Source organism: Typha latifolia, chromosome 13 (genome assembly GCF_019914945.1).
Source record: "Typha latifolia isolate L0001 chromosome 13, TyphaL0001v2, whole genome shotgun sequence".
NCBI lineage: Eukaryota > Viridiplantae > Streptophyta > Magnoliopsida > Poales > Typhaceae > Typha > Typha latifolia.
Window position 1 is genome coordinate 6168482 of NC_133098.1, and position 25916 is coordinate 6194397.

Consider the following 25916-nt stretch of genomic DNA (forward strand, 5'->3'; position numbering starts at 1 on the left):
AAAAACTTATTGAGAAACCGATTGAGTCATGGGATATGACAGACTATGAAAAAGTCGGCTGGAATAACAAAGCAATAAATGCAATTTTTAGTTTTGTTTCATCGGAAGAATTTAGAAGAATTTCTACTTGTGATATAGCAAAAGAAGCTTGGACGATCTTAGAAACTACTCACGAAGGAACTATGGTTGTAAAACTTTCGAAACTTCAGAGGTTGACTACTAGTTTTGAAACTCTACATATGGAGGAGAATGAGACATTTGATGAGTTCTATGCAAAGCTAAGTGATATAGTCAACTCCAGTTTCAACCTAGGAGAGAAAATTTCTGAAAACAGAATTGTCCGTAAGATCCTTATGTCTCTTCTAGAAAGGTTTCAAGCGAAAATTACAGCTATTGAGGAAAGTAAGGACATCGATTCTATGAAAGTTAAACAATTGGTAGAAAATCTACAAATATTTGAGTCCAGCCTTTCAAAACCGAGGAAGTCCAAAGGAATAGCCCTATCCACAGTTGAATAAAATTTAGAAGAGTCTGATGATGAAGGTGATTTAGATGTTGAGATATTGGCTATGTTTGTCAAAAAGTTCAATAAATTCTTTCGGAAGCCAAACAAGTTGAATGCTGAAAAACTTGAGAAAAACAAAGCCTTTGTGAAAAAGAAGAATACTGTGAGTTTGAATACAGGTGTGAGCAACAACAATGTCAAACAGAAAAATAAGAATTTTGAGAATAAAGTTCGATATTTTGAATGTTCTGGTTTTGGACACATCGCACAAGAATGCCCTAATCGTCTTAAGAGGAAGGGTAAAGCTATGAAAGTTACTTGGGATGACTCAGATGAATCTTGATGATGATTCTAAAAAAGACGAAGAAAACTTTGTAGCTTTTGCCTCTTCTCTACTTAATATTGATTCTGCTGTTGATACTGATAGTACATATGTTCAGGATATGTTACCAGCTGAGGAAGATGAATCTGAAATTCAAAAGGCATATAATGACCTGTACTTGGAGTCGTTTAAACTCAAGAAAAGTAATCTTAGACTACATCAACGACTCAAGGTAATCAAACCAGAAAGAATTCAATTTGAGGAGAAGTACAAATTGGAACTTAAACGTGTCAAAGACCTTTCTGAACAACTTGATAATGCGAAAAATAAAATGAAGGCTGATGAAATTGAACTAGAGCGATTGCATAAGGAAGTGACATTTCTAAAAGGGAAGAACAAACTTGACGAGATTCTAAAAGCTCAAATCTCTCGAAAAGACAGGTATGGTGTTGGATACATTAGAAATTCAAATAATAACAAAACTGTCTTCATTTCTGTAGGTATACAAAAGGAAGAACATCTGAAGTCATTAACCACATTTACAAAGCAATCCTGGATGAATGCTTCTAAACTAAAGTTGAATCTACAAACTGGTGAATCTTTAACGACACCAAAGGTAAACTTTAGTCACACTCCTCAACAAAAGGTGAGTAGAAAAGGGTTTCTTCCGACATGCTATCATTGCGGCATTCGAGGGAATATTCGACCTCATTGCAAATTTTTACGAAAACCTAGAAGAGCTTTCATTTATGGGATGAAAACAAATGCCATATGGGTCAAGAAAAGTGATTTGAAATGTTATGTTGTGCATACAACCTTGAAAGCTTTAAATTCTGATTTGTGTTATTTAGACAGTGGCTGTTCAAGACATATGTCGGGTGACAAGTCTTTATTTTATAATCTTGAAAAACATGAAAGGGGAGTTGTGACATTCTGAGATGGTAATTCATCCAAGGTAATAGGTAAAGGAAATGTAAGTTCTCCAAGGGTTCCTATTTTTGAAAATGTTCTTTATGTTAAGGGCTTGAAAGCAAATCTACTGAGCATCAATCAATTTTGTGATGAAGATTATGAGGTAAAATTCTCCAAAATTGATTGTATTATTCTAGATCATGATGGTAATGTTATATGTTATAGATCTAGAACATCTGATAATTGCTATGTTGTTAGAATTTCACATAAATTGAAATTTAACAGTGCCTCTTTCGACATTGCAAATCTTTGGCATCAACGTCTTGGACATGTGAATCACAAGGAATTATTTACTTTGTCCAAATAAGAAGTGGTAAGAGGAATACCTAAGATGAAAGAAATGTCAAAAAGAGTGTGCGGTTCGTGTCAAATTGGAAAACAAATTCGGATCTCACACAAGAAGGTAAATGCAGCTACCATTGACTGTGTGCTATAATTAGTTCACATGGACTTGATGGGTCCAACAAAAACAGAAAGTCTTGGAGGTAAACACTATATATTCTTAATGGTCGATGATTACTCCAGATATACCTGCGTTGCCTTTTTGCGTGAGAAGTCTGAAACATTGAAGTTTTTAAAATCACTATGCTTAAAATTGCAGAATGAAAAATCTATTACCCTAGTTAGGATTCGTTCCGATCATGGTAGAGAATATGAAAATAAATTATTTTTCCATATTTTGCGATTCTCTTGGTATTCAACATGAATTTTCAACTCCTATAACTCCACAACAGAATGGGATTGTGGAAAAAAAGAACCGAGTTGCGCAGAAAATGGCTAGGGTTATACTTCACGCTAAAAAGGTTACTCAAAGGTTTTGGGCAGAGACGGTCAATATAGCGGTACATGTGATAAATCGTGTTTATCTAAGACCGGATATAAAAATGACTGCATATGAAATTTGGAAAGGTAAGTGTAACGCCCCCGCCCGGCACGGGCACGTGCACGCCCATGCGCCCACACGGCACGCGCGGCGCACGCGACATGTCGGGCGGGGCCTGTCACGCACATATACTCTCCTGTGCACATATAATCATGACATCATCAAATAAAACCTGTTAACCTATCCATGATCACATAAATCATATTCTTAACCAAATAAACTTGTTAACATATGAATATCAAAGTCCACAATAATATACACTAGACCGCTACATAATCTGGCAGGACCCACACAGGCCACAACAAACCATCAAGATACAACTAAAATAACTAATACAAGAGTACACTATGATTCGACACATGTATTATACAAATTATCGTCTAATACAAAAGAGTACAAATATCGAATCTTTGGTACAACTCAATTTCTATATAAACTATCATCTATACCATCTCGCATCTATAGCTCACCTCGTCATTGCTCTAAAATATCTTCTCAAGTCGCTATCACGTACCACGTATCCGAGGGGTTAGAAAAGAAATAAAGAGAGTCATGAGCAAAAGGCTCGATGAATAGACCTTACCCTGAATTAGTTGATGCCAAACGAGAGAGTAAATCATGTCTTGGATAATATGAATCGAAAAGCAACATCATGTCATGAATGAGTATATGAATGTATCCTCAATAATACATAAATGAAAAGTAAATAATATGTCATACTGATAAAAGTATACAATCCCCGATAATGAATAAACAGATCTCCATGTCATATGATCATCATAACTCTCTATCAAATATGACACATGATGCATGCCGACCATGACCATGCTATGATATCAAATGCAACCATATATGATATATATTGACCACTCGATAATCAGGTAATCAGATGACAATGAAATCATATGTATTTCTCGACATCATAATCATCACTGACATCTTAGTATAATATCGACATACTAGACCACTGTGCACAGTCAACACCCGGTACTCGGCCTCAACATCATGCCCGAAGGCTCAACGCATACTCTGCCATCCACAAGGAGTATCTCAAATATAATCATACCCTGCCATCCGCTAGGGGTATCAACATCCATCCAGACCAGGCACCCTTCTAGCTGATAGAAATCTCGTGAGGATAACTCGCCACATATGTCCTAGCGAACAACAAGTGTCCGAATGTCTGCTGCGTAGATAGACTAATGACTTCGGACGTAAGGCCAACAGGATCGCGACCATGTCGAGCGATCAATCATCCACCAAGCGCGTCCTAACCCTTGCGCCCACTCGGGTATCCTCACGCTTTCTATCAACTATCTTATCAATCACATTTCATGCTTTCCTTCTAAATGACAAATCATATGCATATATCCAGTACGATAACAAGTCAATGCATAACAGAAATTTAGGTGGAATAGGAATTAAGAGAAAATGATGCAATGTAGTCTTCAACTGTATCGTCAACACATGCATACTCATGCTAATCTATTACATGCATACTCATGCTACAGATCAACTCGGTAAACAATCATAACAGTAGAATCATCTCTAATCGTCTCTATATATGTCACCAATGTACTCATATTCTAAATTAGCATAATCGAATGCATGATAAAATATGCTCGACTATAATCATCTCTAGATAAAATCATATAATCATGCTGGAGGCCAAAACATGCATGTACATAAATCTATAATATAACCTAATTTAAGAGAGACGTCTAAGGGATAAGACTACTCACAATCTGATCAGAAGACACAAACCACACATCTCTCACGCCCGTCAGTTAACCGAGTGACACTCATCGCTAGCAAAGTCCACGGGGTCTCAAATAAGGGGTTCGGGATCTGAAAATATTTAAGTAACATAAAGTTAGTTGTTTATCCCAATATAATCCGTTTGAGTAAAATATGATGATTTATTAGATTTTAGAATTTCTACTTATTTTTATACTTGGCTAGATTTTTAATTATAAATAAAATATAAATATAGATAAAAAACTAATTATAATTTAATTATATCTTGATTAATTAGGGACTATGTAGTCATTATCTTATTTGTTACAAAATAATAATGTATAATAAATTATTAGAATTATTTAAAATGTATCTCATAAAAATATTGGTATATAAATTTGATAATTATAATTTACAAATCTATATATTAATCTAATAGAGATATAAATAAATAAATATGAGTATTACTTATATTTATACCTAATTAATCATTGATTATACAAATTACAATTAATACCAAACATATTGAAGAATATATTATTATTAAAATAATTAATGTCTAAATAATCTATTTGCATTAATTAAGAAGGAAAAACCTAAATAAATAACATCAAATAAATAAATAAATAAATAATTAAAACAACGCTGCTACGGTCTTTGGGCTCGAGCCCAAAGACTGTGCGAAGAAGAAGTGGAAGCTGAGGAGGGAAGAGAAAAAGAAAGAAAGAAAGGAAGAAGAAGAAGTAGAAGAAGGGAGGAGGGGACGGAGGTGCGGACCCGGCCTGCGGGGAGGGCACCGGTAGCTGGTGGCTAGCCAGCTGCTGGTGGCTCGGCTCCGACGAGCCCGAGCCCAAAGAAAGAAAGAGAGAGAGAGAGAGAGAGAGAGAGAGAGAGAGAGAGAGAGAGAGAGAGAGAGAGATAGTGATAAAGAGAGAGGAGGAGGCTCACTTGCGGCAGCACGACGATAGCGGCGGCGGTTCGGCAGTGGGGGAGAGAGAGAGAGAGTCCGAGGGAAGAAGAAAAGAGAGAGAGAGAGATTTAAAGAGAGAGAGAAGGCGGTGGGTGGGGGGTTGGCGGTGGCTGCGGCGGTGCTGGGGCCCGCCGCAGCTAGTTGGCCGCAGCCGGTTGGCTGCGGCGACGCGAAGAGGGGTGTGTGGCTCCTCCCCCATGCTACCCCAATGCATGGGCACGAGGCCGGCCACGTCGTGCCCATGTAAAGAATTTTTTTTTTTTTTTGGGATTGGGTTGTTACAGTAAGAAACCTAATGTTAAATATTTTCGAGTTTTTGGTAGGAAATGCTATATCTTGCGTGGTCGAGAAAATTTGACTAAACTTGATACTAGAAGTAGTGAAGGCATCTTCTTAGGGTATTCTAATAATACCAGAACCTACAAAGTATTTAATCTTGATATTTCTACTATTATGGAATGTGCTAATGTTATGATAGATGAATCCACGACTGATATAACTGAAGCTACTCCTATTTTTGTTTCTACAAATATATATGACGAAGAAATTAGAAAGGAGCTTGATTTGGAAATTAAGAATCAGGACGAGGACAAAGTTGAAATGAACAAAGATGACTGCAACGTACTAGAACCATCTGCTAGAGTGTAATCAAATCATCCACTGTCATAAGTGATCGGAGACGTGAATGAACCAATTAAGACAAGACGACAAATCCAAAGTGAGGTATCATTTACTTGTTATACATCTTCTTTTGAACCTAAAAATGTGAAGGAAGCATTGTTAGACGATTCTTGGCTTAATGCCATGCATGAGGAATTAGAGCAATTTTCTAGGAATGATTTTTAATATTTAGTTCATAGACCTAAGAATGTGAACGTCATTGGAAGAAAATGGATTTACAAGAATAAAAGTGATGAACATGGCAATATAATTCGAAATAAAGCTAGACCAGTAGCACAGGGATATACTCAGGTTGAAGGTATAGATTTTGATGAGACATTTGGTCATGTTGCTAGATTAGAGTCTATTCGTATACTGCTTGTCATTTAAAATTTAAATTGTTTCAAATGGATGTTAAAAGTGCTTTCTTGAATGGTACTATGAATGAAGATGTTTATGTGGAACAATTGAAAGGGTTCGAAGATCAAAAATTTCCTTCTCATGTGTTTAAATTGAAAAAGGCCCTCTATGGGTTAAAACAAGCTCCAAGAGCTTGATATGAGAAGTTGATCACTTTTTTAGTGGATGCGGGGTTCACTCGAGGGGAAGTGGACACGACATTGTTTATTAGACGGTTGAACAAGAGTTTAGTTGTGGCTCAAATATATGTGGATAACATTGTCTTCGGGGCAACGAGTCAATCTTTAGCTAAGGAGTTTGCAGATCTCATGCATAGTCATTTTGAGATGAGCATGATGGGTGAGTTAAAGTTTTTTTTTGGACTTCAAATTACTCAATTGGAAAGAGGGATATTTATTGCTCAAACCAAGTATGCTAAGAATCTTGTGACTAAATTCGGTTTAGAAAATGCAAAACATGCTAGAACTCCTATGAGTACAACTACCAAACTAGGTTAGGATATTTTAGGAAAAAGTGTTGATCACGTTAAAGTTAATATCTTGATGTTTCTTGTGCGATTGAATGCGATCTTAACATTTTCAAGTGGAAGATGGATTTCATTTAGGGCCTTCATAGTTTCTAGAATTTTTTGGATTTCTTTTTGTATGCTTTGGGCATGTGTTGAATCTTGCGACTTGTTTCTTTCTCTAGAATGGCTAGAAAAGCTGCAGTTTTCAAGAAACCAAGGCTGCCTTCGTCACCATCTTCGGCTCCCAATTTTTCTACAACTACGGCTGCAGGGCGCTATAAACATAATTTTGGCACTCGACCTGTTATCTATGAACGGCTAGTGGTCATTTCTGATTTTTCTGCCTTGTGGATCGAACAGATATTTACTGAGCGAGGATGGTTGTCCGTGTGTTGGATGAACGGGACTGCATATGTGGAAGTTGTCTGGGAATTTTTCAGTAATGTCTCAGTTTTGGAACGCTGCATACGTTCTACTGTCCATGGAGTTTCGATATACTTGGACTCCGATGTCATTCGTGCTGAACTCCAACTTCCTGATGGCGAGTTTCAGTATCCATCATCAGCTCCGCTTCCTGATGTTAAAGACTATGCTGGTACTGTGTTAATCAAAGGGGAACGCTGGAAAGGAAACATGATGCCTCATGCGAAACTGACATCAGTGGCTCGCATGCTTCACCTGTTTTGTCTTTACAACGTCACCCCCAAGACTCAACTTTCCAGTATTAGTCTGGATCGTGCCTTTCTCCTTCATGCGATGCTGTCGGGAGTTTCTATTGATTTGGCTGTGGTGATATACGATTCCATTTTGACAGCTGCACAAAAGAAGCGCCTCATGAAGGGTTGCCGTTTGGTATTTTTATTACCAATTTGTGCACTCAGAGTGGGGTGCAAGTGGATGCCTTAGAAGCTTCGCTTACTTCTCAAAAACCGTTGGATCAGATAACTCTTAAGCGGAGTCAAGCTCATGATCAGTCGTCTCCGCTCAAGCCGTCCTCCTCATCACACCTCAACATTTCTGATGACAGTTCTGACGATGATTCATCTCATACTGAGGGGGAGTTACCACAGTTCTCTAACCGTTTTGATCAGCTTAGCACTTAGGTGCAGGACCTCCATTCGATCGTGAATGATTTACGAGCTGAGCAAGCTTGTCAGGGGACCGTACTCGACTCCGTGTTGTCGATTCTTCATCGTTAGTTTTCTCCGAGTTCCTAGTCTTTGTCATTTGTGTCAAAAAAGGGGAGAGTGAGTTTAGTGGGTTTAGACGTGTGGTTAGAGTTTAGGAGTTTACTGGTGTAGGGGGAGTGCTGGCGTAGGGAGAGTTTACTGGTTTAAGTTTACTGGCTAATAACTTTGCTCGAGTACCTGTGAACTTTGTTTGCTTGAGTACTTGTGAACTTATGCTTGCTTGATAGCTTGTGTTTAGATTGTTATTCATTTCTAGTTATTTTCACTTGATCTTGGATTGGTATATTTTTATTTGCAGGGATTGACGTGCTAAATGTACTAGACTTGTTAAATGCTCATTTTGAATTCTTTGTAATATTTTGTAATCTAGATGTTTTGTCACAAATTGCCAAAGGAGGAGATTGTTAGGTTTTTAATTATTGGCAATTGTGTACAAAATATTATAAGTGTATTTTTACATGTATATGAGCTTTATACAAGTCTAGAAAATCTCTGGTTTGAAGAATTGCAAGATTATTGGAGAAAAGCTGTTGAGTTCACACCGCGTTCACAAACGCGTTCGAATGCGATGCGTTCACAAATGCGTTCGAACGCGGGTACTGCGTTCACACAGACCGAGAGCAGCGTTCACAAACGCGTTCGGATGCAACCTGAAAAGTTCAAGCTGTCGCGTTCGAACGCACTTGGGCCCGTTCGAACGCACCTGAGATCAAGTCAGGTCGTTCGAACGCACCCGGGCCGCGTTCGAACGCACCAATGAAGTTTGAAAATCTTGGACTTTCATGAGTACAGATAAGACTTGGATTTGGCTCTATCTTAGAGATCATATATACGGATTGTGATGCCATAACTCTAGGGGGGTTGAGAAGCATTATTGAAGGAGACTTTTGAGGCTACATCGGTTCTTCAATTAACAAGGTTCTACTCATCTACAAAATTTAATTTTTCGTCTTAAGGGCTATTTAGACGAAAGATCAATCTCGAGGGCTACTGAGGTTGGACTTCAATCACGAAAAGCAGTGAATCGTGGGTTCTAGCGAGCAAGACTGAGAGGAACAAAGTCGTTTGAATCGACGAATTGTTTTGTGAGTTAGTCTTGTAACTGCTACTATTCTAGTGATTGATTTTGATCTGAGTTTGGATCCGTAGTTTTTTTCCCATTTGAGTTTTTCCACGTTAAAATCTTGGCGTTCATCTCTATTTTCGTTCTTAATATTTCTACGGACGTTTACTTAAGCGAACGAGTGATATTATTGCCTAGTATTTAGATTCATACTTGTGTCTAGGGGTTTTTCAAAATAGTCAAATAGTTTTTATTGTTCCATAATATTTCTCATTCATCCCCAATGTATTTTTTTTAATATGTCAAATGATCTTTCTCTGTCAGAACTTATTGAAACAAGCACCCTAGGGTTCTTTCTTTTACTTTTTTCCTCCTATTATATATATACATACATAAATGCAAAGGTTCATCTTTCATTGTCTAAATTGAAAAGATACGACACTGCTAATTACGTTAGATATCATTTAAAATCGAAAGTATCGCGCAGAAAGTTACAGTGGATTTATAAGAAGAATTCAAGAAGCTTTCAGGTCTCCTAAGCTGAAGGGAAAGTTTTGAAAGCTATATTTAAAAAACCATTTTTTCTGGATCAAAATATTGGACAATTAGGAACTAAATTTCATCAAGATAAGGATATTGATAAGATGTAATCGGATTGCATTCAGTTGTCCAAATCCGATTTCATATTAGGTGTACAAATCTATATACACTTAAATACCATATATAATCTGTTTATAAAGATGACAAAATGTCTCCATTACCTTAATAAAAGTATGAAGATTCATACACATAATATATATATATATATGATACTATAATTAATAATTGGTTTATCAAATAAATTCATAATAAGTTTTTTTTTTTTGTTTTAGAACCCTAACAATTAGTTATTTTGTGATTACTAACCCATCATTGAGCTATTTGTAATTTGCCCACTCCTTTTTTTCTTATAATTTTTATATCACACACTAAATTAAATTAACTTAACCAATCTCTAACAAAATAGTGTCAGATACTAGTTTTACCTTTTAAAATACTAAAATTACCTTTGTCTTATTTCTCTTCCATTCTACTGCTAAAATATTCTTGCCTAAAGTATTATTATTAATCCAAACCTCGTCAAGAACATTTGTCACAAGGGTATTTTTCAGTAAATTTGGTTAGTGTGAGGTTAGATTAGAAAATATGTTGGGGTAATTTTATTATTTCATTCATAAGTTAGATAAACTATAGTCTAAGGTCAAGAGTACATAGTCAAGTTAGGGTTTCATATAAAAATTATGGACCAAACAAAGAGCGGTCAGATTACAAATAACTCGGTGTATTAATCAGAAAATTACTAAACATAAGGCCTCGTTTACTTGTAGAATAAGTTTAATACTAGTATAGATATGCTAATTTTTATTATTAGTGTAAGAGAGCTTATTCTACTATAATTTATTCTTGTATCTCTATGTAAAGTGGTATGTCATAAAAAAAATTATATTTGAAGTGACATAAAATTGAAATAATAGTTTGACAAATAAGTATACTCTTCACACAATGGATGAATAAGGAGAGAAAAAAAAAGAGAAAAGAGAAAAGAGGAGAGATTTGATGGAAGTTGATTAAAGTAATATTTTTTAAAGAGTAAAATATTAATTGAGAAATATAAAAGTATTAGATGGAAGAAGAGAGAAGAAAGAAGTAGGCATTGCCATACTAATATTAAGAAAAACAGTTTTTTTACCTACTATACTAATATAAATAAACTTATATCAAAATAAAATTATTTTCATTCCATAAGTGAACTATGATTTATGAGGCATTTGGCTTGTACATAAGAGATACTTATTTATAAATTATGACTCCCTTAAATATATTTTATAATTAAACACTCATTTATTCATATTTGATCAGGCTTTGTATAAGATAAGTCACGTGAGAAATTATGTACAAAATTTTATCATAGATAAAAGGTGTGATAAAATTATGCACATTTTATAATCAAAATTTTTAATACAATTAACATATTTATTCATAATTAGTAACTAAATATAAATTCTTACATAAACTTATTCAAGATAATTATTACATTTTACAATCAAATAATAAAATATAAGTATATTATAGATGTACCTAACTTCATTTAAGATGTGTCTATAAAGTTATCCTTAAAAAAATTTTATATACAAATCAAACGATGGTGTTATTTAAAAATCTTCATCATTATAAATGCTTCTATCTTGGGATCATTAACTGCACCACTCATACATTGGGATCATTAAGCATGGAATGGGTAACATTCAGAAATCTTTTTGGGGATTTGATATACTATCCACAATTCCATCAAGTGAGAAATAGTCAATAAGCTTTGATTCCCACAGTGTACATAGAATAAACATTCTTCTGGAGGTTTGATATACTAGTTTACTACCAACACTAAAGATGGATTAAAATACTTTCAAAAGAAAAAGAAAAAATAACCCAAGATGTACTCCGTAAGGTTCTCGTCAATGTGGGCATTTGGAGGCAAGATGTATGCATTCTTACACAATTTTGTTTGGAAACTATAAAATTAAGCATTGAATATATTTGTATCTTTTTATACTTTGGATCATTTTGACCCTCTTAATTTTTAACCAGGTTGTAATTATTGGAATTTTCATCTAAAGTTAATAAACTTTCTATCGGAATATATATATATTTTTAATACGATTGTAGTTATTTAAGTTATTTTGTCATCTATGTCGACGATATTTATAATTATTAAATAGAAAGGGACTAGTGATAGAAGTGGCTGTGGCTGACCTTTCTCGTTATCCTTCTTGCACTGTTTGACTTCAGTGAGCAATTCATCCACATCTATACATCTAAATCTTCAACTCAACTCAAAGGAAGTAAGAGTTTAAAGAGAAATTTAGTTGCAATAAAAGAAAAAAGCCCCTATATATAATAGAGTTTTTATGATTTGAACCTTTCCTTATCACTTCTTCTAAAAAAGCCCCTAATTTTTATCAAAAATATTAAAAAAAAGCCTCGGAGTTAACTTAAATTTACATTAACTTAACATAACAAGAACATTCTATTTTTTTAAAAATTAATATATTTAAAGTTTTAATGTTATCCTCACTACCTTGTTCTATAGAAATAGTCTTCTATTAAAATGGCAAAAGTAACTTTAAAATTTTAAAATATTAATTTAAATGAAACAAAATATTTTTTTTCTATCAGGCTAATGTGAGTTTAAGTTTAGTGGGAAGTTTTTTTTTTGAATATGTTTGGTAAAATATAAGGGATTTGTTATAAAAACAAATAAGATAGGGTTCTTTTTGGAAATTTCACTAGTATAAATAGGCCCTAAAAGGATCCGAATGGGCCAAAAGCCCATGCCGTCAAGAAGCTTGCAAATTAACCTAAAAACCAAACATAACAACATTCTCATAGAAATGAATGAAGTGATCTGGAGAACAATTCTTGAAAGACAAACTTTTAATAACAATCTTGAGTCTTGTAGACTAAAACAAAATGCTTCAAAATTTTGTATCTGGTTTTTTTATTTAAACACTTTACCTTAGGGAGAAGAATTAACTTTTGATAACAAAGACTTAGATATTCTTTTTTTTTTCCTTTAATAAGTATTCTAAATCAGCTAGTTAATTTTATATGAAAAAAAAAACTCGCTTTGATATTATTATTATTAGATAGATAGTGGTAAACATAAACACATCTCATAGATTAATTTGTAACCATATACATGCAGGACCATCCATCCAACTTTGTGTGATGTTCCAAAATTAAGCATCTAGCTTTGAAAGCATGCAGCTCTTGTCTGAGTATTACTACACTATGAAGCACACAGGATTCCAACATCTCCAACACAAGCACATACCAGCTCTTTCTACGCTGCTTATATGAGTAAGAGAAGAGAGAGAGAGAGAGAGAGAGAGGAATAGGTAATGTTCTACATGCCATAGCGGATGTCGGAGAACTTGCCCTTGATCCACTTGAAGCTGTTCCTGACTTGGTTCTTGAGCTTCCCTTCGACGGTGAAGACGTTGTAGGAGGCGATCCGCCGCTTCCTCTTGAGCTCAGGGTCGGTGGAGCTGGCGAAGCCTTCTCGCTTCCCGCTCGGCCCGTTGAACGTGTACGAGTTCGACCGGTCGTCGTAGCCGAATCCGTTGGAGTAGGAGGAGTACTCAGGGAAAGATCTGCTCTTCTCCATGAGAGAGAGAGAGAGAGAGAGAGAGAAGAAGAAAGAAAGAAAGAAGTAGGGTTATGAGTGGGGAGAGATGATGGTGGTTTTTAAGGGAGTAGGAGAATGATGGCATAGTGTGTGAGTGGGGACAAGAGTGGGTGGGCAGCCCATGTGTGGTGTTGGTGAATTGCCTCTCTTCTTGCCTTGCATCTTGGTTGTGTGTTATATGTCTGCAAGCACTGTAGATCTTTACAACCTGGTTATGTGGCAATAGTAATTTACATTCATTTATATGGAAATATGAAAAAAAATAATAATAGTTTTTCAATTTAATTGTATTAGTTTTTTGATTTAGGATACAAAATATTTTGTTATAATTGAGTGCACCGTAAAGTTTCGGTACAAAAGTCATAACTCTTCCTAAGTAATTTATTTTCTTAACCGCTTACGATAAATTAAAAGGGCTTTCTTAAGTTTTTTATATTAAAAGTAACATTTATTAGATAATTAGAGTATATCATGACCAAGGGAGTTATCTCAAATTAAAATTTTAGTTATTTTTTTATTCATAAAATACTAAACAGTTCAGCAGCTCACGTATAGAATACTCAAGTACAATTTAATATATAGAGTATTCAACATATTATGTGGTAATAGGGTATTTGTTTCCTTTAATAAAATATTGAATTGTTTAATATCTTATTATTAGTGAAATCGTTGAACAATTTTAATGCTAAGCAACGGTTTTACTATTGATTTATTGGTAATAAATTTGGTGGAAAGACTAAAATGGTAAAAAAAAATTTCGGAAGATAGCAAAAGTGACAATGAAGCTTTAATTTGAACAAACAATGATTTTGTAACTAATGAGCTAATGCCACATACACTAGCTTGGTTGTATGAAATTTCTACAACCTATGTAGATATACAAAGTACTTTGCACGTTTCCTTACAGTTTTGAGCTTTTGACCAACGTGGGGCCTTCTTAACCAACAAATTTTAGTACCGTTAGTTGGTACGTAGGTAGGTACTTTTTCTATGACTAAGGAGGTCATGGAGAAAATTATTTGGAGTTGGTGGTAGCTTGGCTCAATGACTTATTTTAGTTGATGGCTTAGCTGTAAGGTTGGCTTGAAAAAGTAGCTCGACAGCGTGATGGCTTAGAGCAATATCTTAGTAGTATTTAGTTCGGCTTAATAGTTCGGCGACGCACATGACTTGAAGTCTAAACTAGGCGATTTAGTATATTGGCCAAAACTTAATAGACGCTTAGTGCCATTGTATCCATAGAGGGTTGGCTCTTTATCGAGCTCATATCTAGCTTTCGGGTTCTTGGATGATAAAAATACAACATCAACTAGGAATTCTTAAAACATTATTAATCAAATTAGAATAAACCTTAATATTAAAAATGGGTCTATTTTGGTTTGTGTCAGAAGTTAGTATAAAAAATACTGAAATGTTTAACACTTTACATTAAGAGGTAAGCACTGAACAATTAAGCGTTTTATTAAAAGAAGGGATTTTTACAAATCACACACTATATTTTGCCTATTTTATTATTCATACCTCGTATTTAGGGATTTTATAACGCGACCCCTCATTTTTTCTATAATATTTATTTAACACCCTAACGTTACTTTAGCTAACTAATATTAACTATGTTATATAGTTTATATAACTCTAGTTCAAAGATTATTAAAATACCCTTAAAAGGTCCTAACCTAACCTAAATCCTCACAAAATTCTTCTTCCCCAAACTAAACCCTACCCCACAAAATCTAAACCCTACCTCACATAATTATAATATCAAATCTCACAACCGAATCCCCCAAAATCCCTACCACATATAAGCATTAGAAACTTCCCCCAACTTCACCTATTTTTCTCTCTCTCTCCAGCTCAAATCCCTTTTTTCTCATCTTTCCCAAATTTTTTTCATCTCCCTCCCCATCTTTAATGTCACAAGCAACAAACTCGGCTTGACATTTGGGGAGCTCTAAGATCTCTATGGCTTGGAGTTTGGAAGCTCTAAGATTGGCTTTGCATTTAGGCAATGTTCTCCATGATTTGGAAAAAAACAATAAGTAGGGATGTTGAAATTATGAATAAAATTAGAGATGAGTACAAGGAAAATTTAGGAATGTTATAAATTAAATAGTGGATTATAACATAATATTCCCTTTCTAGTATCGTTCATTTTAATTATGGTTAGATTAAGCTAATTCAGGGTATTAAATAAACATTATAGGGAAAAGGAGGGGTCTGCGAATAAAATTTCCAAAGACGGAGTCCGAATCACAAAATAAGCAAAATATAGAGTGTGATTTATAAAAATCCCTTAAAAGAAAAACTATTCTATTATTTCTACATAATATTTTGAGTATTATATATATTAAGTGTTTTATTTTAACCGAGTAATATATATATGTGAACCGCTTAATTGTTCATAAATGTGTTAACTCTTTGATGATTTATTTTTTATATAAATCATTTTCAATAATATTTTAAACAACTTATGACGTATCAACTGAGTTGGCAAAAACATAGTCCCTTTCTTAAAACCCTTTGATGAGTGGATCAAAATAATATCTAATTTTGTAAGTAGGCCCATTTGGTCAAAACTCTTTTGCCAGTTTTATTTTCTTTAATCTCTAGAGTATGGCCTTGAGGACCCACCACTTTGGGTGTGACACATTCAAACAATGTTAAAGTGGGAATGGATCATGGATGAATAATGCATCATCCTCCACTTAGATTTTATTTATTTATTTATTTATTATTTTTTCTCTTTTCTTTCTTCCATCCAAGATGAGACTTTTTATCTAAAAGTCTCTTTCGTTCGTTAAAGGGGAAAAGCATGGAAGCAAGGATTCATTGTAAGCAGTTGTATTAGAATGAGAGAGAGGGATTAATCTTCTCTCTTCAATCATTCTACTTAATTTTGAATTAATGGCAAGAAAAGATTATCACTTTAACTTGTCTTATTGAGAAGGTTGGCAAGCAATAAATGTCTAGGTTATTTGTAAATATAATTTGTCACTCTCAAAGTTTTAAGTTGTTTGGCTATATATGAATAGGAAAAAAAATTAATATAGTGATATTTAGAGTCTCATTATATTTTACTCAATATATTATCACAAAATATCGCTCCAAATCATCGTACGGTTGAGCTGTTATTTAAAGTTACCATACCGTCAAGTCATCAATTGAGTCGAATCGAGTCATTTGTCTCCTTAGTCGTGGGGAACGAACCTACCAACGAAATAAAAAATTTTAGACACTATAAAATGGTTTGTATTTGGACTTAAATATTTCCAAGAACGAATTATAGTAATTTATTAAAAACAGCAATATATTTTGCCTTTATTGTCGTCCACATAGTATCATATAAATATTTATTCATTTGACCCTTATATTTTGCTTTTAATACCACCAAAACTCCTTGCCTCATTCTCTCAAGGGTCAATTACTATCTAAAGAGTTAAATTAACTATAGATGTAACATGTCATTGATACTCCTAAGTAAATTCTTTAAAGTTAAGGTAAAAATAAAAGGGAATCAAATTTTAAAGTAAAATGAGGGTTCTTTTTCTAAAAAAAAAAATTATTCGATGAACAATTTATGTATTTTAATTTTTTAATTTAAAAAATATTGGAGTATTATCTATATCATGAGTAGCTAGGTTAACTCATAATATTTTTGAGACATCAAAAATAAATTAATATAGTCAGATTTTATATAACAAAGATATGTTAAATTTATTGAATAGATGTATATTTTTATCATTTGAAATCTGATGTTATTTTGGATGTGTTAGAAAGCTTATACAATCTTCTATAATTTTATCTTTAATAAATATCTTCAAATTCGATCTACATTAGTCAAATATAACGAAACAAATAATGATTTCAGTTTGGAAGGATGAAATGACATTAATGAAACTATACGGAGTGAAATGAATTCATGCCTAACCAAAGAGGTGGGGGTAAAATATAACTTTTCATAAAAGTAAAATATAACGGGTGAAGTGAATTCATGTCTAACAAAAAGGGGGTAAAATATAATTTTTCTTAAAAAGTAAAATATACAATAATTTTGATAAAATTCCCAACAAATTATTTAAAGGTCCAAGTAGTTAAAATACTACTAATTATTAATGCTCATCTTTTGGAGATCTTAATTATCCAATGGGATGGGGAAAAACAAGTGCACAGTTGTCATTGTGGAACTCTTAACTCATTTATTACTCAATAATAGCTAGTCTTGATTAAAATGTTTTGTATTTATCATAAAGCATGATAATTGAATACATTATAATTTCATATTAGTTGCTTGTTTTGGATGCTAGGTTTAATTAAAGAGACAATCTTATATAAAAGATTTTATTTCATATAGTTAAAAGTAAAAAAACAAGGAGCTAGAGTAGCTTTATATTTATTAATTGCTTAATAGAAAGAAATTCTTGAATTCTTTTGAGATAATTCTCGGCAAATCTTCTTAAGTTGAGTACTGGTACTCAATATTTTCACCTTTAATACTCTAATTAATTTAGGGTTTCTTAAATGAACATCAGTTTACTATTTCATTGGAGCTAGCAACTTTGGGACATATAAGGCGATCGATTTCACAATAAGGACCTTCTTATTGGGAGATGTTAATATTTTGTGAATGAACTCTCTTTCTCCACCCAAGAGTGTTATCACATCCATATATATGAACTATAAAAATGATATTAATTAATAAAAGAATACCAAGCTAAGAAAAGCTAGAGCACTAAATCTACGTGAAAAATCCTTCTTAAGCAAAAAACATGAAAACCATCGGCCATCAAAATAAAAATTTATTGTCGATAACTTTTCTATAAGAAAATCCATCACAACAAGCTCACACAAATTTGCCGGCAATGTCACCTCGAACCTCTTGCTATTGATGAAATCCATGTCAAATTAGAGGCTGACATAGTAGGCAATGACGATAACTTGAAGGCCGAACTTGGAAGTTATGAGATGTGAAAGATTGATTTCTTGGGAGGTGGGTTAGGGCTAGGTGCTAAAAAGAAAAGACTAAAGTAAAGTGATAAAAATAGATTGGATATGAATTAAGTACTTAAAAATTAGAGATGTTATGGCAAAATGTGTAACATTACGCCTTACCAATTTACTTTTCCTTATGCACTCTTTGATGTAGAATGAAAATATCAATCTAGAACAAATGAAACTACCAATGGGATGTTGGCATTCACTATCATGAAAAAAATAGACAATCTCAAAATATCTAAATATTCATTAACCTTCAATAAATACATTTGAAAAAGAGAAAATAAACTAAAATATCATAACATAAAAAGATCAAAATGCCCTCAATATAACAAGCCCTCTCTTTTGACCTACCACCCAACCAAAGTGTATAGAGAAGACTCAAAAATCTTAGAGACTCTAGAATAAGGTGACATATGGAAAAGATCTAAAGATTTACAAGCTTTAAAACTATGAATAACTTCAAATAAACTCATGCCTATTGACCTATTAATGGATTTGTTATATGTAAACTGAGTTATAAGAAGGATGAAATCTCAGTTTCTATTATGACCACCCACAAGACATAACAAAGTTTCCAAATGCTATGATTAACAACCTCAGTCTGACCATTTGTTTGAGAGTGGTAAGCTATCAAAATAGTTAATTTCGTGTCTACCATGTACCATAATTTTTTTTAGAAGTAGGTAGCTCATAAATCAAGCATCCCGATCCAACACAAGTACATAGTCTATACTCACATCTTGCCGCAAAACAATATGATATAGGTAACGGAGTGTACAGACTAGTATTTTACTTGCAATGATTATCCAATTGATATATTCGACATTAATAGATTAATACATGTTTGAGGCTCAACCAACAAAGTTGGCGTTCGACCACCTTAATAATCTTATCTTGCCTGAATTGACTTGAAAGGCCACTAGCCTAAATTGTTCAAACTATAAATTCCGCATAAAAATATATAAGATCTTCTGTGATAGAGAGATTGGTAGACAGTAATGAATGGTGGAGCAATGATGGAGAGAAGAATGACGATTGGCAATTAGATCTCAGATTAGAAAAAAGGGTGGGGTAGTGACAGAGCGTATGATGATGGTAGTGGTGCAATAATGATGAAGATCGATGAACGTTGACGGATGCTATAGTGGTGCTAGAGGAAGCAGCAATGGTAACAACAAAGAGGAAGCAACAACTAAGAGGAGTGGGTTGTGGAGGGAGGGGGCAAACTAGGGTTCGAGAGAGATCAGGGCAAAGAAATCAATGAAGATAAAGTTGGTCAGATGAGGGTGGGGTTGACCTAATGGATTAAAAAGTTGGGTCAATCATGTTAGGTACGATTAGGTTTAGGTAGGCGTTGGGTATACGAAGGACATGCAAGAGTAGGTGAGGTACTTTGGTGGACTTAGGAGAAAGGTAAATTCAAAATTTTGGTGGATTTGAATTGTTATAGATAATTGGGATTTGATGAGATAATTAAAGAAAGAGATATTAAGATAGAGGTTATTGGAGTTGATTAGGAAAGAAAAAAGTAAATCTGTTGAGATATTATGGAAAGTGCAATTTATCGGAAACTCAAAATTCAAACTTTAGAATTTTGAGGAGGGAAATATAAAAAAAATTCATTTTATTTTCCAGAACACTTTTATCTTAACCTATCATGATAACGGTTATTGTATAACATACAAACAACAGTCGGGGAGATGATTGTTTTGTCAACAGTCGGCTATTGGATGACATAAAAGCAACTCAAGTTTGGTAATCGTGAGTCTCGCTTCATGGTTCCACAATGACGATGAGTTCTCCTTTTTTCTCAATGATGGTGATCTCCTCGTGCAACTCAACTCATTGTACTTGACGTGCACAGAGTTTGAGACGATTTAGCATTTGCTACATGAGTGGTTAGATGAAGAATAAATAGGGAGTCGAACAGAACAACGGAGGTGTACAATCCATATATTAGGACCTTTAATGAAGTAGTGAAAGATGACTCTTAGGTTTTTAGTGTTAGCAAATGTATACAAAATATTCTAAATATTTTTATTCATATATATGAGCATATCAATAAGTTTTGATAAGATTTGGTTTTTAGAATTTTAAATTTTGAAGACTTTAAGTCGAGACGTTAGAAGTGCATTTGAAGGGCATTCTAATGCACGTTGGAAAAGTTTTTAGTCATTAAAAAATATAGAGGCATGTTTTTGACCATTTGAACGCACTTGAGAATCGTTCAAAGTCGTTCGAAGATACAAGAGGATGTTTTTGGCTATTCGAATGCACTTGAAATTCAAGTCAGGTTGTTTGAATGGGCTCGAGTTGCGTTTGAATGGATCATGAAATTTTTGCGAAATCTGGGATTTCGTGAGACCTGATTTAACTTGGATTTGGCATTATCTTTATAAGGTATATAAGGGTTAGGATGCCTTAACCTTAGGAGTGGGTTATTGCTTCTAAAGAGAACTTTTTTAAGAACCAACATTTTTCACCAACGAAGGTTTTGCTCATCTTCTACATCGAAAGAATTCGTCTTAATGGTCATAATACGGAAGAACAATCTTGAGGGTTACTAAGATTTGAGATGAATTATGAGAGTAGTGAATCATGGGGTCTAGTGATCAAACTGTATCAAATAAAATCGTGGGGATCGACGGCTTGTTTTGTAAGTCAATTTTGTAAGCTGCCATGTTTATTAGTGATTGATTTGATCCGAGCTTGGATCCATGATATTTTACTCGTTGGGTTTTTTTCATGTAAAAAATTCTTGGTGTTCCTCTTTGCTTTACTTGTTGACTTTTATTCATATTTTTACTTAAGAAAGGATTGGATATCTTGCCTAGGGTTTCGATACATACACGTGTCTAAGTATTTTCAATGATAAAGGTAAATAATAGGAACTTTAGCTCTAATACAGAAGATAATGTAGAATGAGAGTATTGACCAAAAAATAAAGTAACAGAATGCCACGAAATCTACCAAAAGTGTGCTGGAATCCACCGATAAAAAAAAGTAGACAATATCAAAATATCTAAATATTCATTAACCTTCAACAAGTGTATATCAAACCTTTATATAGGCGCAAAAAGCAAAAGAGAAATAGACTAAAGTATCCTAACATAAACATACTAAAATACGCTCCAACATAAAATGCCCTCTCTCATTACTTGTCACTCGGCCAGTGTCACTGAATGAGCTACACTCCTATGCAAGCACAAGTACATATGTCTATAGGTGGCATCTACACTATTATCTCAATCATGTTTAAAATAATATAGAGAATACATATAAAAGTTAATTGATTCTTTCAATAATCATATTATGTATCTTATACATTTTTTTAATAACTTCAAGCAAGACATCCAAATAATGAGCAATATATGATGTCCAAAATACTTGTAACATTACAGAAAGCATTATCAATCACAACTTAGACCGCATTTTCCCCAACTTTTTCATTACACCATTCAAGTGAATACAAACTCTAATTACGCAATTTGATATTTAGATTAGGAAAATCCTTGACATAGTGCTCAGCACTTTAGCACTCAAAACAATGAGCTTCTCTCCTTGAAGGTTTGCTTCTATGCTTTGTGCCTTTGATAATAGGGACAAATGGAGGGTTCAAAATAGACGTTTCTCTTTTCAAGCTCTTTGTTCCTTTTGAGCAAATGAAGTCCTGGCTTGTCTTGAATTCTCATGGTGTTTTTAGAAATTTTACAAATTTTTGAGCAAACAACACTATGAATTTCAGATCAATTTCTTTATCATTTATCATCAATTAAATCATCCCTTTTGATGGATGAAAGAGCAATGCCCGTCAATTTTTTGAGCAAATGTAACGTCGACTCGTAAGTTTGCAAATTTTCTATAATGAGTGATTAATCCTAGGATGACCTCATCTAATACCACTTGCAGGTTCTAAAGCATTCATGCTAATTAAACCGTACATGTTATTTGCCAATATACTTGTAATAATCCAGTTCTCTAGGCAAAATCATACTAAGACAAGAATACAAGATAACTAGCCCCAACTTGTTGTCTTAATAAGAATACTAAGGCAACTAAGACATGTAAGCAAAACCACCACAAGCAAAATAAAGATTTATGTGGAAACTTTTCGGTTACACACAAAGGGAAAAACCATGTATCTTTCCTAACAAATCGCTAATGAGATACAATTAAAAATAAGCTACTCAAAACCCTTAGTCACACCGAGCACACATGGTTAGTTTCAAGCCTCCTTTCTAGAAATGTTTAACAAAACTCCACTCTAATGAATTAATTCAACTCCTATAGATCGCTCCACAATCTATAGGCCTTCCATCTTGTCTTCTAGGTAGGTGGTGGTGGTGAAGACAAGTTCATCTCCCGATGGTATTTAGCTTCAATGCTCCAATAGAATAGAATTTGGCATACGATAGTGGTAGATCTCTCCTCTCCTAGGGTTTTATTTTGTAATGAGAAATCTATATAATAGAACCCCAAAGATCCCCTCTTATAATGGAAGAGATCCTAGCTAATGAATAGCTGATATTCCTTAATAAAGCCTATTATTCCACATTAGTGTAGTGCCATCACAAGTCGAATGCGATGATGTTGTTCAACCGATCGATGAAGGAACTTTAGGGTTTCATCTCCGCTAGTCGACTAAGCTTTATTGGGTCTTCAAACTATGGTCTCAGACCCAAGGTTCAGATTGTCAATTGAATGCTCACTCTTTCATTCTATCAATGGAACATCTTTTGACCATATTCTAAAGAAGTTGCTACTAAACAAACACTCTAGTGATCTAAGTTGATTGTATTTTCACCATTAACATATACACTAGCTTGTACGTATGATCTAAGTTGATTGTATTTCACTCATCTTTGTCATTTTCATACCTTGATTGCATTGGACTAAAGGGAGTAGATGAGATAGGAATGCACGACATGTGCCCACAAATAATGGCCAAGGGTAGAGAGATCTTTTAAATATTGGGCTAATTCCAGTGAGCAAGTATAGTTGCTCCTTTAGAACATAATACTGATAAATAGTAAAATATGTAAAACCTAGAAAATTGAGTATATCTCTTTCTAACTTGCTACCGGACAAACACTCTTGAACAACCTCTAAGCACTGACGGTTGGTCAAGCTATTCTTCTCAATATGCCTATTTAAGAACGGAATATATTTGTAACACCTCCTCCTCTTATTTAGCTGTCTCAAATTTGTCATATGAAAATGAACATCCTTGTCTTCTAAAGGCAAACCTAGTAATTGATAGTCTCCTCCAATTAAATAAATTATGTTTAAGCTAAATATAAATGTGGATCCATGGCTCTAAGAAATAAGAACTTACAATACCAAGGGCTCTTAGGAAACACGAGGGAAGTTGAAGAAAAACTAGAGCAATTGATGCAAACCAAAACAGCCATGAAGCATCATCTCGGGTCGAAGCATTCAAATGCCTGGGCAAAGCATCTGAATGCCAATGCTCGAGAGGCATTCAATTGCCCATAGGCCCGTTCAAGCGCTCGATGACGAGTTTGACTATAACATTGATTATTTACGTATTTTTATTGCTTTAGGGCTCTTTCAATTGCTTTAGGATAACTTTGAATTACTTTAGGACGTGGGCTAACCTTTAAAAACAATTCTAGGTAGCCTCTTTTAATTATGCTTTTGATTATTTGAAGGATATTGATGTCTAACTTCATCTCCCTCGCTCTATTCCTCTCTAATTTGACTAACTCCAAGTTTTAGCCAATCTAGTTAATCTAGAGATGCCATTGCTTCCTTCCTCCTCGACTGATCACCCCCTTTGACACTAAGGAATGATCCAACTTCTCTTTCATCCCACTTTCGTTCTAACAAGTTGTCATCATCTACGCAATCTGCCCTAGTTTACCACATAATCTTTAACTAGAGTTATCATTTATTAAACTATGTCGTTTGCTCCAATCACCACCGCCAACTCATTCATCTCATTTTTCTCATTGTTTTAATCTACTGACACACCCAATTCTGCCACCCAAATTATATTCTACTCCTTGCCATAGCCTAACTACACATAAATTTTAGAATTGAAGCCTAGATTGATTAAACCCTAGTACGTTCTTAACTGGAGCATATCATTTGGTATCAGTGTAGGCAAACCTTGGACCACTTCAGAGCCACATCAATGGTGAACACAAGAGCGAGAAATCTACAAAAGAAACAACACCAATAGGTGGAAGATCGAAGGAAACTCCAATCGACACAAGCCTCAACGAAGCTCCTCCTACAATGATGGAAGCCATGATGTAACAATTAATTCTTATGACACAAAGCAATGCAGAGATTACCCAAAGATATATGGAGATCACACAATAGTTAGCACAAAAGTAGATGGAGATGACACAAAAATTAGTATATCAACTCTCTAACCCAAGTACACCGTAATCGATTTCTTCACCACTATTCGTATCATTCCAGCACCACCATCGGCTCCTCAAGGCTCTTAAATACCTCCAAACCAGAATATGGAGCCCTTGCTACCCCCTCCAGGTTTGGCTAGAGAACCAAACATTGGTTTCCAAGAACCGGTTGAAGGCGGGCGCGAAAACTAGCTTGATTTCGACAACTTCGTCGAAAAGGACTATTGGCCTGAGAAGCTAGACCTTGAACCACGTCGAGCTAATATAGAAAGAAGAAACCACCGTAGAATGGGACCACGACCACCCTAGGCTAGACCTGGACAAGGATATGGTTCAGATGACAACAATGGGATCCAAGGGTGAATGATGCAGCTAATTTTCCAAAATTCAATGACAGAGATCCGATTGATTGGCTATATCATGCGGAGCAATTTTTTAATTTTTAGAGGACGCCGAAGAATCAAAAAGTCTTTCTTACAAGCTTTAATCTTGAGGATTGAGCCCTACATTAATCCCAAGCCGCTACTGTACACCAAAACTTAGATTTGTGGGAAATCTTTAGTTTCAACCTCACTAAACTATTTATGGCAGTGAACTATGAAGATTTTGATGCTCTCCTCGCTAAGACTGTTCAATGAACCACTGTGCTTGCATACCAAGAGGAATTTGATAGAATTAGTGCTTGTTGCTTTCCACCATGATCTAATTCATTATTGAAAAGCACTTTTATTTTAGGATTGCGGAGTGAAATCGAAGTTGATGTTGAAGCGCTTCAATCACAGACCTTGGAGGAGGCCTATAAAGCAGATCTACTCATGGAAAAGAAGCATAGAGGACTTTAAAACTAGATATGGACTGTTGTTCTTAGCCGAGATGAGAAGTACCCAGTTCAGTCGAACCTCATGGTGGAAAGTTTTTCTATTGGACCAAACATTGCTGCTGCAAATTTTGGACAACGACCACCCCTTCAAACCTTAGCGGATGTGAGGGGAGGTTTTAGACCCGTTGTTCATACTCTAACACCAGCCCAAGTGGAGGAGAGATGAGCAAAATGTGTATGTTTTTATTATGATG